Source organism: Leptodactylus fuscus, chromosome 3, assembly GCF_031893055.1.
Source record: "Leptodactylus fuscus isolate aLepFus1 chromosome 3, aLepFus1.hap2, whole genome shotgun sequence".
Taxonomy (NCBI): Eukaryota; Metazoa; Chordata; class Amphibia; order Anura; family Leptodactylidae; genus Leptodactylus; species Leptodactylus fuscus.
In genome coordinates, this window is record NC_134267.1 from 46,466,117 (window position 1) to 46,484,317 (window position 18,201).

Sequence of the window (18,201 nt, forward strand, 5' to 3'; positions counted from 1 at the left end):
TTACTAGATCCTCCTTTTGCAAAGATAACAGCCTCTAGTTGCTTCCTGTAGCTTTTAATCAGTTCCTGGATCCTGGATGAAGGTATTTTGGACCATTCCTCTTTACAAAACAATTCAAGTTCTGTTAAGTTTGATGGTCGCCGAGCATGGACAGCCTGCTTCAAATCATCCCACAGATGTTCAATGATATTCAGGTCTGGGGACTGGGATGGCCATTCCAGAACATTGTAATTGTTCCTCTGCATGAATGCCTGAGTCAATTTGGAGCGGTGTTTTGGATCATTGTCTTGCTGAAATATCCATCCCCGGCGTAACTTCAACTTCGTCACTGATTCTTGAACATTATTCTCAAGAATCTACTGATACTGAGTGGAATCTATGCGACCCTCAACTTTAACAAGATTCCCAGTGCCGGCATTGGCCACACAGCCCCAAAGCATGATGGAACCTCCACCAAATTTTACAGTGGGTAGCAAGTGTTTTTCTTGGAATGCTGTTTTTTTGGATGCTATGCATAACGCCTTTTTGTATGACCAAACAACTCAATCTTTGTTTCATCAGTCCACAGGACCTTCTTCCAAAATGAAGCTGGCTTGTTCAAATGTGCTTTTGCATACCTCAGGCGACTCTGTTTGTGGCATGCTTGCAGAAACAGCTTCTTTCTCATCACTCTCCCATACAGCTTCTCCTTGTGCAAAGTGTGCTGTATTGTTGACCGATGCACAGTGACACCATCTGCAGCAAGATGATGCTACAGCTCTTTGGAGGTGGTCTGTGGATTGTCCTTGACTGTTCTCACCATTCTTCTTCTCTGCCTTTCTGATATTTTTCTTGGCCTGCCACTTCTAGGCTTACCAAGAACTGTCCCTGTGGTCTTCCATTTCCTTACTATGTTCCTCACAGTGGAAACTGGCAGGTTAAATCTCTGAGACAACTTTTTGTATCCTTCCCCTGAACAACTATGTTGAACAATCTTTGTTTTCACATCATTTGAGAGTTGTTTGAGGGATGATTTGAAGCAGGCTGTCCATGCTCGGCGACCATCAAACTTAACTGAACTTGAATTGTTTTGTAAAGAGGAATGGTCCAAAATACCTTCATCCAGGATCCAGGAACTGATTACAAGCTACAGGAAGTGACTAGAGGCAAAAGAAGGATCTACTAAATATTAATGTCACTTTTCTGTTGAGGTGCCCATACTTTTGCACCAGTCAAATTTTGGTTTAATGCATATTACACATTTTCTGTTAGTACAATAAACCTCATTTCAATCCTGAAATATTACTGTGTCCATCAGTTATTAGATATATCAAACTGAAATGGCTGTTGCAAATACCAAAATATTTAGAACTAAAAATGATTAAGATTAATAGGGGTGCCCAAACTTTTTCATAGGACTGTAGATTGCTAAAATTTATATAGGGGCATGGAAAATAAAATTTTTTATATAAAGTCCTATTTAATTTGTATGCACAAAATGGGATGGCGCATTTCTGCAATTTTGGCTTTTCTTTAACACCCGCCCCTGTAAATATATATATGTGTGGTATGTATGAACTCCTCATATCTTGAAGTTTTTTGGAAAGTACATTTTGTTTGCAGAAAGGGATTGCTTGAGCCGCACTTTAGTGGCAAATTTGAATTTTTGCGCAATTTTTGCTTGCAATCTCTGTTTGCCGCAATGTTGCATGAAGGTGGTTGTATATATGAACTATTAAATTGTGTTTTTATACACGGTATGCTGTGTAATCTGGAAAAACTTAGATTTTGGTATCACAGTCACAGTTTGCTAGGTGCAGTATATATTTTTAACATATTATTGAATAACAGCAAAATCCTGCTTGTCTTCTGTATTAGTGTTTTTGAGAGTTGGAGCTCTTGTTGTAGTTGATGTTTACGGTACATACCGTATAGTATATATACACATTGTCTACACCTTAAGCTATTATTTTAAATGTATTTTGTATATGAATCTGAGATTGAACATGAGTTTTAGGTGCAAATATGTGTTTTAGCACATTTTTTCAAAAAATTATTTGTGTTTGTCACAAAGTTGCATGAAGGTGGATGTGGCTATCGATGACCCATTAAGATATTTGTAATCTTCAGGTTGTCTACTTTAAAAAAATATATAGGGTTTAGGGGTTTACTTACTTTTCATGGTGTGTAATCCCTACATTTTATAGGATGATACTTTTTTTAACATTTCCAGCTTCAAAGCAGATTTTTGTTCCTTCCAGTACTGGCCAGTTCTGGCAATTTTCTGAAGACACGTGCATGCGGGTGTAGGCCATAGTGTTATGAATGACCTCTGCACATGTTGAACTCTTTTAGGAGGTTTGGTGTATTTTATTTTTTGCTTGGTTTCCGCTTTTAGCAACTAATATACATTTATTTGCATTTTTTCATAAAACATTCACTTTAAATCAAAATTGCATGAAGGTGCCTGTTCGTATACAGTACCAAGTGGCATTGAGACAATGCTGCAGGTGTCTACTTTAAGAAAATATATAGGTATGGGGGGTTGTATGCTTTTTTAATGTTGCAATTTAGGTTTGATTTGTCCATCTCAAAACTGTGAAAATTGCTCTGGCTACTGGAGGTGCAAAATTTCCAGAGACCCTTGGCAGTGAAAGGGTTAATGGTCTTAGTGCTTTTACATGGCCCTTTCTGTCAGGATTTTAGTATCACGCACCAGTGTTGATATGGCAGGGCCCCCGTAAGTTACCCCTGTAGGAGTCCCTTAATGAATGTGAGCTTAGCAGTTCTCCTTTTGCGTACACAGTGGGAGAATGGGGGGTTGGGCTAGGACTGATGGGTGCGGATTCCCATAGTCTTTATATTAGTACGGTGTCTGTCTCATAGATGCTCTTACAACTAGGCCTCTGTCTGGTAGTAAATGAACTTTAACCCTTCTATTATTAGCCGTTTCTTAGTTATATTTATTTGGGATAGTCCTAGGTTCCTAGAATTTGTGAAGAAATGGGAATTGACGGCTTACTTAGGGTTAACGCAAACATGGAGGACACACAGCACAACTCGAAATACAGCTTCATATGTTTAGCCATGCAAATAAAGCAAGTATGTAACTTAAAGATTAACAAATTCCTATACCATTAGCAGCAGCCATGAAGAACAGGCCATTTGTAAATTGGATTTGCTAGTTTTCAAGGCTGGTGATGAAGATTAGGAAAACTGAATAGAAAATCCCATACAATGACTTAGAAGGGCACGACTTATGTCTGCATGTTGTAGCGCTACTGACATGATGAAGTGTTGGTATTGTAGCAGAACATGCATGACTTCAATGTGTTGAAGATTGCCATTGACGCTCTGCAGGATTTCAGTGCTTTGTAGACATTGTTTTTAAAAGTACCACGATCCATCAATTCACTTCAATAGTCTTGGTGGGAGTTCACAGACATTACATTCGACTTATGAAATAATGTTTTTTTCCAACATACTTACCTGAGCAAACATTATATGAACAGAAGCAGACCTTTAGACAAGGAACTTAACCCCGAATACATCCAACACTGACTTATATTCAGAAAGACATATTATATATGATTCTGTAAATCTAATGCAGAATAATACAATATCCCTCTTGGAGTTAGGACATTGTATAGTCTAGGTATGACAGGTTATATATCCTTTTCAGACATGAGTTATTGCGGACGGGTTTACAATATTCCACACCAGTTTATTGTACATACTAGGGTGCAATAAGTTAGAAGAAAGGAGATAACTATAAGGATTACCCCATATTTCACTGTTTATGGCATATGTATGGTACAACAGTTTTTTGGAATACAAGGGCAGATATTGTCACGTGCAGGTGGAATTTATTTGGGATACATATACTCCACATTACTGCACGCTAGGATATTGTATAGCAGTACACTTGCTTCTATATGATGCCTCTGTTCCGCACCGGTTTCCTCCTTAGCAGCAAAGCTACTAAGGGAGAATGCTTGCATAATATTGCATGTGCTGAAGCATGACACAATTTTCTTGACAGTTTTTTATTTATTGGCTTGGCGTAGATGTGAATCATACAGTTTATGTAACATATATTATGTAAAGATATAAGCTGTTGAATAACTGTATGGATTTTTTTTCCAATAATGGATGAAATATTTCCAGTCTGGAGCTTTCCAAGAAATGTGTAAAGTGCTGCACAGTTCGTTGTCCTAAACCTCAGGTCTTTTGTAACGCGCCTCTTATACCACTGAGTGCTGTGACCAGTGTTTGTTCTCAATGGCAGTGAGGTCATGTTTGCCTATGTAAGTTACTTGGCTACAACAGGCAATTACACTGACATTACAATTTTCCCTCATTATCCTCTCCAGTCTCAGTATTCAGTTATTATAGTATTCTACCTGCCATCTTAAAGGGGCTCTATCACCATATTTATGGCCTATGAGCCACACATATGCCTGAATAGCCTTTAAAAAGGCTATTCAGGCACCGCTAATCGTATTGTTAAAGACCCCCCCTGCTTTAAACTAAGACCTTAAAACCGAATATTCAAATCATACTTACCGTGCACGGTGGGCGGTTCATGCACTGGTGGACGTCATCTTTCGATCACACCCTCCTCTGGTGTCTTCTTCCAGTGATGTCTTCCTGGGATCTTTCTTCCATGCCTTCATCTTTGTTTGGTTGTGTTGAAATCTTGCGTGTGCACAGTACGGTCGCGAATTTCCATTGACAAAAATGGTGCCGGAGCATGCGCAGTAGCGCTCCGGAGGGATTTCAACACAACCCGCCGGAAGAAAAGAAGATGAAGGCGTGGAAGAAATAGCCCAGGAGGACATCGCTGGAAGAAGACACCAGAGGAGGGCGTGACCGAAAGATGACGTTCCCCAGTGCACGAACCGCCCACTGTGCACGGTAAGTATGATTTGAATATTCGTGTTTAGGGTATTAGTTTAAAACAGGGGGTCTTTAACAATACGATTAGCGGTGCGTGAATAGCCTTTTTAGTGTAGTAAGGGCAATATGTGTTAACATTTTCACCAGAAGCCTGTCACAAATGATGCTACAAATATATGCCAGCTGTGAGATGGCGTAGATTTCGCTACAGTCACACATTCGCTAGAGGCTGTACCTCCTATATGATGAGGTTTATATGTTATCATAAATATGGTGCACCCTCTGTCAGTCCAGGGGATATGAAGACTGGTGTTAAAAATGGCAGTCTTCATAAATCTCCCCTATTGTGTCTTTTAGTCATGTTACATGAGTAGTCAGTTTCTAGGATATTTGATGTTCAATAGAGAAGTCTATGGAAAACATGTTTGTACACTCAAATTTCCCATTGCTTCAGTGCCCCCACACAGTAATCAGGCCACAGCCGTCCTCATAAAAACCCACTTTGACCATAAACTGTGGACCAATGCCATAAGAAGGTTAGTATTATCCTTTTTGACAATGGAAGGTGTATTGTGTATTATTAATCTTCTCCAAGTGTCCCACTGGAAAGCACCAGAGGGCAGGGGTAATAAATACAATTACAATTCACACATAGCCTGCCATAAAAGAAAATCAGAAAGGAGATTAAGGAGGTAAAACGGGACCTGTGGGCCCTCTTGGCTTCTGGATCCCATTATAGCTACGACGACTGTAACCTCTATAGTTATGCCAGTAGTTATTGCAGTCTACAGTATAAATCATGTGTTAACTATTTGTTCAAATTCCTTATTGGTAGAGGGAGCTAAACAATTACAAAACATAAAAAAGTTCAAAAAAATAAAAAAAAACACTAAAAAACACCTATACACATCAGATAATATGCAGATGCTATTACAGAATGGACTCAGTGTTATCTGTGTGTTTACATAGAGAGATAACAGACACGGCTTTATCAGCAAACTGCAATTAGTTGAACAATTGTCCTGCTGGCAAGAGTAGTGAGTGACATTACGTGTCCTATAGATTCATGGTTATAGCAACGCTGTGTAAACAATTGGAGGAATAAGGTCACATAGCAGGAAAACAAAGTAGAATTTCTAAAGCAATATATTTAGGACAAGTCTTCAGTTTACATAAACTACCAGTATAGATAGGATCCTTGAGGTGGGACAACCCCTTTAAGACTATTCCAAACTTTACAGACACATCCTTCTGCCATTTGTTGTTCTACCCTCCTTCTGTAATTGGCTTTCCCCTCCCTAATCTGTCACCTCAACTCCAATGGGACCTCAGCTTACAATGGGGGCTCATGGGTGATGAGCACTACTGTATGGCAGTTGGATACCTACATTAGGAGCATATACCTGCTGGAAGCCGCATACTATGTGCAGCCTGAGTGTGTTCCAATTTAGTTTGTGTATGTTCCAATGTTCTGTTCTGATATTTATTTTCCTATAAAATATTGGAAAAGCGCATTGGAACTCTCCTAGGCTGTACATGAAGCTAACGCCTTCTTTTGTGTAAGACTTACAGTCACACCTCAATTTTAATCTTTTAGATGGTTACATTCCAGCTTATCCCATATTTAGGAGTCTAAACGGGAAGTTAATTGCACCGTATTTTGTATATATATATATATATATATATATATATATATATATATATATATATATACCGTATATACATATATATACCGTACATATATATGTAGCGTAAAAAAAAATTCTTAAACCAACAAAACTTCATTATACACAAGAAGGAAAGTCTCATTTTCTTTGAGCTGAGAGCTGAGGCATCATTGACAGAATGCCAGCCACTTGTCATAAAATATCATAGCAAAGGATTACTTTACTAAAGCTGACAAGTAATTAAAACCAAAAAAAACTTGTCCTGGGCTGAAAACACATGTCAGCGGGATGTCTCTTTAATTCTGGTAGGCTTAAAAACCAATTAACAATTATAACAAAAAACTATCAAAGCAGTGATCTCAATATTACATAACTAACATACAATGGCTTTTGTGATGCTGCAAAAAAAGTGAATGTTTTTATTATTTTTGGTTCAAAAGTTCTCGATTGTTTTGTTTTTCTGGTAATTTAATTTTTGGAAGTAATTTGAATGCAATTAGTAACTGTGAACATTGCAATATCTTTGTATAATAGTATATTGTACTTAGGACACCTGTAATTGCCCAATGTCAAATAAGCATGGCTTACACGTGTATATTTTGACAGCAGGTATCTGTTTTCTGTAAAAGCACTTGAAAAGCAACAGGTACAGAAGAGGTTGCTAAAGAAACTTAATAAGCACCTACTCCGTCTAAGAAAAAAACTGCTGCGTTTTACGGTACCAGCAAAGTCAATGGGATTTTATTATCCTCATCCATCCCTACGGAAAAAAATTGCTGTGCAAAAAAAATGCGGCATGTTAACTCTGGCTGCAGGATCACACGTGTTTTCCCTATATGTTTAATAGGGGAAGAAAAAATGCAAAAAAAGGCAACAAACATTAAATGAATTAAATGCTAGCAGAAAAATTTAACCCATTGAAGTCAATAGGAGGCTTTTTTTTTCAGGGCTGAAATTTCACACCAAATTTTCCTCCATGTGAATGCACCCTGACTATATTAAAACCATGGCTTAGATTACCTAATACTGTTTAGACAGACAGCTAGACAGTGCAAACGCAGATTAGACAATCTTAGATTGCACCAGTTTTATCAAAGTGTCTGATAGACAGAAATTCTGGCATATTTTGCTTAAAACATCACCCCCCCATGTGTTCGTTTCTGGATAAATTGGTCTGTTTATAATGGCCGTTTTGTATCTGTTTATAACAGAACATTAAAAAAACAGATGAGCTTCATTGATCCACTCTCACTGTTTTCAAAAAAAAGTTGTCACAGGGCCATTTTTTTTTTTTTTTTGTTGCTGTAGTGTGAATAAGGCCTAGGAGTTCCTTTCGCAACACATGATTCTAACTCCAAACAGACTGGTGCCTTCTGGTTTGCACTGCATCAAAAAATGCTACTCAGCAAAGTCAAGAGACATCTTTCCCACCTGGAGCATGAGGAATTCTCAAACAGGCGCTCAGATGTTCATAAAACATCACGTTTCTAACTTTCTAACACCTAAGGACAAAATTCTCTAGAAAATGTAAATTCTGCAACCAATAACTGACAGTAGCTTTACTGCAAGATAATATCCGAACTCTCATAGCAGGAGAAAGTTATGATGCCCGGTTGATAATGATTTATTTGACAATATTTTAAGTATAATATTTTTGCCATCCCATATGAAAGACAAGAATTTGCAGAGGTGAAGTCTTACTGTCCAACACTTCTCAAAGCACAGATGTCGATTTCAATATGGGTATGGTCTTCACAATAGCAAAGAATATCAGCTATAAACATATTTTTGCATAGATCTAGTGGCTCACAATCTACTAGTATTTCAATGGAGTGCGCAAGAAAACCAGACCACCCATACAAATACAAGGAGAACATACACACTCCAAGCAGATGCAGTCTTTGCTCAGATTTGAACCTTGGACTCCAGCACTGCAAGGCTACAATGCTAACCACTGAGCCACCATCCACCCACCCTTTACCCTCTAGACCTCAACTAGAACTTCAAGTTAACTCTGCTGCATTTATATACCCACCAATGAGATTATGAAGTTTACGACATTGAAAATCTAAAATAGTTTTGAAAAACATAACCAAGAAAAACTGAGTTAAAAAAAGTAAAATATATTTTCAGTACTTATCTTACTAAATTGGTAGGTTTCAAGCAAATGTTGACATACTTCCTATCATGGTGCTTGCTATGGTTTATCAAGAATGCAAACAAAGCAAAGTTTAAGCAGGCATGAGGCGGTAAAGAGGAAGCAGCCTCAGGCTATTTTAAATGTAAGTGTATGGTTTGGCGGTTTACATCCTGAAAAGCATAATCCCTATTGATCGTCATAGAGGCTGTATTCCTGTATGTTTTCATAGAAGATACCGCATTAAAGGCCTTTGATCTTGTAGGTCATAGCATATTCAACAGTTATCCCATACGTACAATGTTCATTGTATTTTATTAGGCAATGTTGTCTGTCAATAAAAATTATTGAAACAATTGTGAATGGATGTTAGCCAACCATAGGTGCTCAAACACATTCATATGCAGAAAAGGTTGGGCTGTAGAGCAAGTGAAGCCAAGGTTTTCATGATAACATTGTATGACATATCGAAGAATGTTGAAAATCTAAGTAGTTCATAAGATAACTGGTAACGCTGGTTCTCTGACTATCCTTCTAGTCAACATTGGAAGAATATGCAAATCTGTCTCCCAAGATGTAAACAGGGAGACAGTGCCTCTGTTATGTTGCATAGTGGGCAGCATAACAGAGGCACTGTCTTCCTGTTTACATCTTGGGAGACAGATTTGCATATTCCTCCCATGTTCCCTTGCAGTGTAGCAACTATGGCTGTATAAGTCTCCACACACCTGAAAAGGTGGTCTCTCCCTAAGGATGGACGTTATCCCCATAATCTATCCTTCTAGTCACACATCCAAACCCTCAACACCTCCTGCCATCTCCAAATCAAGAACATCCACTGAATCCACCTCTTCTTCACCCCTGAAACTACAAAGATGCTAGTCCATGCCCTCATAATCACCCGCTTAGATTACTTTAACACCCTTCTCCATGGACTCTCAGCAAATACTCTCTCCTCCTCCAGTCTACCTTAAATGGTGCTGGTAGCTTACAACACCCCCAGTTCTTCATCAGCCACTCCCCTTTGCCAATCCCCTCACTGGCTACTGCTCTTATCTGCTCGTCACACAACAGTCTCCAAGGTTTCCCCTCTGCATCCCCCATACTCTGGAACTCCTTACCAAGACACATAAGACTGACCCCCACAATCACAAGCCTCAAGAAGGCCCTGAAGACTCACTTATTCGGGAAGGTCTACAACCTCCAATAATACTACTGTCACCACATCACCATCTGAACAGTCTTTCCTCTCACCTTCTGTCTCTATCTCTCTTCCCTCATAGATTGTAAACCCTTGCGGGCAGGGCCTTCTATCCCACTTCCAATGCCAGTCAGTCATTGTTAGTATTATGGAGAAGAAGTGGTCTGCAGCACTCTGAAGTTCTTTAAATTTGAAACTTAAATCCATAGTAATTAAAAAAAAACAATCCACAAGACAAACAAAGTGCTAGTAGGAAAACATATACAAAAAGTGATTAAAAAAGACGCTGATGCATTTCGGGGCAGGAGGTCTTAAGGTTTCTCACCTAATGGTTACACCTACTTTCCTATCTCCTCCATCCTTCACTTCCTGATTTCAGGCTTAGCCTATGTGATGGACAGCAACATGCTCTCAAGACTTGTTCTTGTACAAACTGTATCTGGATTTACATATAGAAATATCAGAGGCAATGCATTGTTCTAGCCAGTACAGGACTCAGCAGCTAAATGTACTTTGCAGAGTTGGAGAAAGGCTTCATTAGCTATCAATCACAGTGAAGAGAAGAGAGCAGACATAGGCGAGATCAGGGACTGATTTCACCAGCCTGGCCACAGAGCTGGTCTGAACCCTAGGCAGAAAGTTGTGAAAACTGAAGATATATATTTCACTTTATCTGACAAAAGAAACTAAATGGATAAAGCAATGTACTGGTGCCAGATTTATACACAGTGCATGCTGTGTAATACATTTTCTAGATATTTTAGACCCAATTTCCTCCATTATGCCCCTGCTTGGTTTGCTTAATGTTTTGCAGCAAAAAGTGATGCATTAGTTTAGTAAATACATTGTAAAAATCCCCCTTTTCTGGACACTCAAAATTGACAAATGAGCATCAAAATAAATTTACAGCATCACAAGTGTCCAAGTTTTTTGCCACAATTTGAGAACTCTGGAGTATTTGATTAGTAAATATTGAAAATCCTCTATGAAACTTCTCTTTAGCTTCAGTAAAGCCCTTCCAGGACCCTGCACACAGTGATAACTCCGCTTAACAATTCATTGGCTGTGTGGTATGATAGAAGTGTGATGTGTATAGAAGACAAGATCATCTGGACACTGCTTATGCTAGAAGACATACACCAAAAGTATAGAGATTGAACAAAAAATGGTAGTGGGCTACATAAGACCAGGAATATGGTATCATTTGTATAAACTTGGTGTTTAAGTAGAATTAGACTTTAAAAGACTTCTACAAAACTGGATATTGATGGCCTTTCCTTAGGGAAGATCAGTAATATCAGATCGATGGGGGTCCACCACTTGGAGCAGGTGGCTCCATATACTGTGTAGTGACTGCGCTGTGTTACTGCTTCTCTGCTCCAATTCATTTGAAGCCATGTGAATTCCAGCGCCATACACTGTGCTCTGATCAGTGGGGTTGAAGATCGTTGGATCCCCAACAATCTGCTATCGACAGGGGCGAAACTTGAGGGGGTACAGAGGGTGCAGTTGCAGTGGGGGGCCAGGAGCCTTAGGATGCCTATAAGCAATGGCATCAGTATTGAGATTGCAGTTTCCATCTGGCCCATAAGCCAAGGAGACCCACATATTACCCTAACCACACTAAAGATGATTAAACTCCTTAGCTCCCATAGCCATCACTATCAAGAATTTGCTGTAGGGATGAAGTAGGGGGGCCACCTGGACAAAAGTTTGCACCGGGGCCCACAATACTTTAGTTATGCCGCTGAATATCGATTACCTATCCTAAGTGTAGACTATTAATATCCAGTCTCGAAGAACACCTTTCATGGAAGATGATTCTTTTTAAAACATTAAAAAAATTCTCCATACATATAATACCAATAAAATCTGAAGAAACCACTACTTTACCAAGAAATAACACTGCAGCTACTGATCATCACATCACCTCTCAAATTCCATATATTTTATATATTTTTTAAAGCAAATATGAAATGTAAAGAAGGTGTATATGGGTTTAAGAGGCGTTGCTGCTTTTATCCAGAAACATTTTTATCTTTCAGCTAGGTCTGGTACTGAAACTCAGCTCCATTGACTTTTATTTTAAATTTAGTTTTCATTGAATATTTGCAATTAAAAAAAAAAACATCAAGGAAAAAATTTCAATGAAGTAAGCAAGTAGTACAAAGTATAACAATGCATAGCTCTATATGGTTACACAACACAACCTAAATGGATAGTAGTATAGATACTCGTATGAGCCTGTGCAAACCACCCCAGACCAGCGCGATCAGAAGCCAGTAACTGCATGGGTGGCAGAGTGAGAGAGCTAAAGGGTCCATTGGGAGCAAAATTTGGTGAAAGAGTGGTTTTTGGAAGCTAGCATCCTCTCCAAGGTGCAGGTTAAGTTAACATGGTGCGTCAACACCGTCAAGCAAGGCGTAGACCTCCACTGCCGGGCAATCATGTATCTGGCTGCTACTATGATCTGACCTAGAACAGTATGGGAGCCATGTCTGTGCATGCCCACAGGCCACAAGAAAATGGCCGCTTACTTACTGTGTAAATGGCCATTTTTCTTGTGGCCGCAGGCATGCGCAGTAAGCTCTGCCCGAGGCCTACAAGTTTCAAAGCCTGCGCTGGAAGAAGACACAGGAAGATGACGTTCCTGACAAAGATGGAGGTGGCATTGGAGAGTTCTCTGGCAGCATTGGAGACGCCCCCAGTGCTGTTTGAGCGCTAGGGCACTCCCCCAGTGCTGCGAGAGAACTCATTTGCATACCGGCTAAAACCGATATTTGAAACAAACGGCAGCACGGAAAAGACTTCTAAAGGTAGGAGACGTGGTAGGGAGAAAAAAATGTGTTTAAATGATAGGATCCCTTTAAATAAAATAGTATTCAGACGTAAATCAAACTATACCAGCCATACGTATGCTAAATGAGTCTCTTTTGTCCTTTTTCTGGTTGTAGATATCACAACCAGAAAATACCAATACCAACCATATATACCAATACTCTAAAGTGTAGTATTATTTTAAATCCATCAGAATAACATTTTTTGGAAATGGGATATAATGGTTTTAAAAAATAAAAGAAACATTGCTCGCCTCACCAATCTGCTGCTGCCATTGATTTCCCGGCTTCTCTTTACTTCCTGTTCTGTCTTGACACACAGGAAATGACTGCTCAGCCAATCACTGATTGCAACAATGACCAACCTCAGACAGTGATTGGCTAAGCAGTGTGTCCAGCTGGTCAGGAAGGACCAGAGAGCAGCAGGGGATCTAGAAAGCGACACCACAGCTGCAGCAAGTGATCGGAGAGGTGAACAATACTATTTTCTTCTCTTTTTTTTTACCCATTCTAGACCTTTTCTAAATATATATATATATATATATATATATATATATATATATATATATATATATATATATATATCTCTTAACAGACAATACCTTTAAAGTTGATATGAAATACAATAAATGAAAAGATACCCAGCAGAGAATCACAGCTAGGCACACGGTATAAGATGACAGCTATGTCTTCTCTGGACTTAAATTCGCCAAACAATTGGTCCTTTAGCTGTTGATCTTAATACTACAGAGTTGCAATATGTATCTCCTTGTGAATGTGAACTGTAATCCTTTTAGTCTTTGTACATCTTGACAAAGCTCTCAGCTACATTTGTGCTGTTCCAAACTGTCTACTTCAAACTGTTTGCTCAAGGCATTTGCTTCATGTCCCTACTAGTCCGAAACTTCTCACATTTTCAAGAACTTTCATAAATCTAATCTGGTTAGAGGAATGATGAGCAGCTGTGATAGATTCATTATTTCCTACTTCAGCATTCTCAACTGAGCTAGAAAAGGGTATGAAATATTGTCAGGTCAACTTCTACCCAATGACAACGTTTATGTAACATCTGCAGGCTCGTAGAGTCTAAATTGTGGATACACAGTATAGGTACATATGTGTTATATCTCTTCTATTTTGTTTTACTCTTCCTATTTATTATCTGACGTGTGCAGAAGAAACATTTTCCATATTCCATGTACAAAGAATGCCCTTGCAGTGCTTGATATTACAAAAACTGCTCGACTGGTAACTTTCTGACTGCAGAGATGTAGATAGATAGATAGATAGATAGATAGATAGATAGATAGAGAAAGATTTATAGACATTATCTATCTACAGTTTCCTTCTGTCTACAATTTCTTTATTACTCAAAAACATTAGAAAAACTTAGTTTAAAAAGGAGCTAAGAAAATATTTAATAAATAAAAATCGTAAGGATTATCTACCTATCCGTCCAGTATCATAATTTAATATCTATCTATCTATCTATCTATCTATCTATCTATCTATCTATCTATCTATCTATCAATCATCTATCTATCTATCTATCTATCTATCTTTCATCTATATCTATCTATCTATCAATCAATCATCTATCAACTATCTATCTATCTATCTATCTATCTATCTATCTATCAATCATCTATCTATCTATCTATCTATCTATCTATCTTTCATATCTATCTATCTATCTATCTATCTATCTATCTATCTATCAATCAATCATCTATCAACTATCTATCTATCTATCTATCTATCTATCTATCTATCTATCTATCTCTCTCTCCTATCTATCTATCTATCTATCTATCTATCTATCTATCTATCTATCTATCTATCTATCTATCGCTCCTATCTATCTATCTATCGCTCCTATCTATCTATCTATCTATCTATCTATCTATCTATCTATCTAATCTAATCTATCTCTCTTCTATCTATTTATCTATCTACATTATCTATCAATTTATGCAGTTCAGGGACTTCAGTCTTACATAATATTAGAGCGCTCATACATAGTGGTTACATTTGGTCCCCAAAGACCACTCTCACAGACCACAGCTGCAGGTGACCGCTTACATTTCTACCCTTTAGGTCCACCGACAACGGTAGGTATATAGAATTATATGTATGTATAGTGTTTCTCATACAAGGATATAAACAATCTATACCCACAGTTACTGTCTTACAGATCAAATCTTGGGGCTCAAATTGATACAATTATTATAATCGTAAAAACAGCAGAAAAAGAGAGAATTCTATGAGCTATACACAAACAGCAATGATATCACCAAGCTGAAATATACTTCATTAAAAATCATGAAAACCAAAGAATGTTATGAACTTTTATATCAGCCCCATAGTAACAAGCAAATAGCCTGTGTAGATCACAAGAGTCTGCTTACTGGACGAATAAAGAAGGATGAAATGAGATTAGGGAATAACTAGTCACAGGGAATGTCAGTTCCCACAGCACAGTTCACAGCAAGCAAATAGAAAGTTTTTACTGATTCATTCAGAGTACAAAATCATGTAGCAAATCTTTATCACGCTGAATTGCATGCATATGAATATATACTTTATTGAAAAATGCTACATAATATTACGAATATATAACGAAAATATTCATTAGCAATGTCTAATCCAGGTGTTCTCTCCATATATGAGCAAAGCAGGTCAAATGTTTTACCTTTAAAAGCCACAAAATCCAATAATCCTGTGCACCTCTCTCTATCCTGCAAACTGGATTTACTCCCAAGGACTCCAATAGATGTTGGTTAGTTCTGGAGCTAGTCCATCAATGTAAGCAGGTTCCAGATCTTGCGACTATCCTTACAAACTAATCAAACATGTCCATTGATCTGTCCCACCGTGAGAGGCACACTGCCCTGACACACTCTCAGCTCCTCACTTTGATGGAGCTGCTGAATAAGGCAGTCCTCTTTCAAATTTCCACTCCCTCCCTCCCACTTTCCCCCTCTCCCTTGTCAGGATTTCTTTATAAGCTCTGACAACAGTGTCCTGGGTATACTACTTTAGCAAATATTGAATACATAAAAAATAAAAGACACAGCAAGGCAAAGGAGATGAAATTCTATCTAAGGGCAAAGTCAACTGTGCGAGACAAAAATAAACTTTACTTGTATGTCTTAGATAGACTTGCTAAGGAATGTTGCAGTGAATCTAGAACTTGTGTCATAAGATTAATATGGCGGAGGCACGAACGCTAGAGCAACGCTATATCATATATATCAATAAAGGCTTCCATTGAGATTAAAAAGAAATTTGCTTTTTTTTTTTCCAACAGTGCCAATCTTCTTCATTGGCTGTATTTGGTATTGCAGTCCAGCCCTATTAACCTAAAGCAGACCTTTCGCCACATCCACCAACTCCAGCTCTTTGTAACTTTATTAGAGACCACTCCACAGTTACAAGTTTATCTTTAGCCCCCACTGTTCCTAAATAATCAGTGCAGTTCGTATTGGGTTTTGATATTTAGGCTGTCTTCTGATTCCCCATTCACTGACAGTATAACAGCCAGGGGTGAAACTTCAGGGGGTGCAGAGGGTACAGTCACCCTGCGGCCTTGGAGCCTTAGGGGGCCCATAAGCACTGGTATAAGCATTGAGATTGCAGCTTCCATCTGGACCATAAGTCAAGGAGACCCACAGACAGGGCCGGCTCCAGGTTTTTATGGGCCCTTGGGCGACAGAGCCTCAGTGGGCCCTCTTGTAAAGGAGGTGGGGGAGTCGAGACACTGTGCGTTGCAGATGAAGCGAGTGACGTCATGCAGGAGTGTGGCGTCACCAACGCCATACCTCCCAATCTTTTAAAGAGTAGAAAGAGGGGCAAAATGTGCGGCGCGCTCTGCGCGCCACGGCAAATTTAGTTCTACCCACTTTTATGTTGATTCCACCCATTCTCATTCATTTATTATGTGCTCCCACACAGTATAATCCTCCTACAGTCACCCGTAAATTATATGCCCCCCTCCATCTCTCTCCCAGTTTCATATACACCCTTCCTCTGCCCCCAGTTTCATGTCCCCCCTCCATCTCTGTCCCCAGTTTCATCACGTTCTCCCCCTTCATCTGCCCACAGTTTAATGTCCCCCGTCTCTGCCCCAGTGTCATGCCGTTCCCCCCCTCCCCTTCATTTGCCCCTTCAGTTTCATTGGGCCCCCTCCATCTCTGTCTCCAGTTTCATGCCGTTCTCTCCCCACCCCCTTCCCCAGTGTCATGCCGTTCCCCCCCCCTTCATTTGCCCCCTCAGTTTCATTGGGCCCCCTCCATCTCTGTCCCCAGTTCCATGCCGTTCTCTCCCCACCCCCTCCATCTGCCCCAGTGTCATGCTGTTCTCCCCCCACCCCCTCCATCTGCCCCAGTGTCATGCTGTTCTCCCCCCCTCCATCTGCCCCAGTGTCATGCTGTTCTCCACCCCTCCATCTGCCCCAGTGTCATGCTGTTCTCCCCCCCTCCATCTGCCCCAGTGTCATGCTGTTCCCCCCTCCCCTTCATTTGCCCCCCAGTTTCTTTGGGCCCCCTCCATCTCTGTCCCCAGTTTCATGCCGTTCTCTCCCCACCCCATTCATCTTCTCCAGTGTCATGCCGTTCTCCCCCCTCCATCTGCCCCAGTGTCATGCCGTCTCCCCCCCTTCATCTTCTCCAGTGTCATGCTGTTCCCCCTCCCCTTCATTTGCCCCCCAGTTTCTTTGGGCCCCCTCCATCTCTGTCCCCAGTTTCATGCCGTTCTCTCCCCACCCCATTCATCTTCTCCAGTGTCATGCCGTTCTCCCCCCTCCATCTGCCCCAGTGTCATGCCGTCTCCCCCCCTTCATCTTCTCCAGTGTCATGCTGTTCCCCCTCCCCTTCATTTGCCCCCCAGTTTCTTTGGGCCCCCTCCATCTCTGTCCCCAGTTTCATGCCGTTCTCTCCCCACCCCATTCATCTTCCCCAGTGTCATGCCGTTCCCCCCCTCCCCTTCATTTGCCCCCAGTTTCATGGGCCCCCTTCATTATGTTTCACCTTAATATGTAATGTAATATAAAACAAACACTTACATCACTCACCTTCTATCACTCACCTTCCCTCGTTCCCCCGACGCTCCTCTCTCTCCCTCCAATCACATACGCGATGCAGGAGCTGTGAGATCAGCTCCTGCTTAGCTCCGGACCGGCTTGCGTGTGTAGGCGTGATGCGATGACGTCATCGCGCCTACACACGCAAGCCGGGGCCGGAGCTTTAAAGCAGGAGCTGATCTCACAGCTCCTGCATCGCGTATGTATTTCAGCTCATCGACGGACGAGCTGAAATTGTGACAGGCAAGTTCCGGGGGGCCCCCAGAGGCTCTGTGGGCCCCGGCACTTGCCCGACCATGCCGTGCGCTGACGCCGGCCCTGCCCACAGATTCCCCTGACCACAGTAAGGGGGATTAAACTCCTGAGCACCCGTAACCATCACTATCAAGAATTTGATGTAG

General features: G+C 40.3%; 1 protein-coding gene across 3 annotated transcripts in view; it reads right to left on the reverse strand.

Annotated features, from left to right (window-relative positions):
* Positions 1-15,628, reverse strand: part of VIT (vitrin) — a 104,297-nt gene extending 88,669 nt beyond the window's left edge. For all 3 annotated transcript variants that reach the window (XM_075267504.1, XM_075267503.1, XM_075267502.1), the window contains exon 1: positions 15,413-15,628. The gene's annotated coding sequence lies outside the window, so the exon portion shown is untranslated. The remainder of the gene's footprint in view (positions 1-15,412) is intronic.
* Between the last annotated feature and the right edge of the window lie 2,573 nt (positions 15,629-18,201).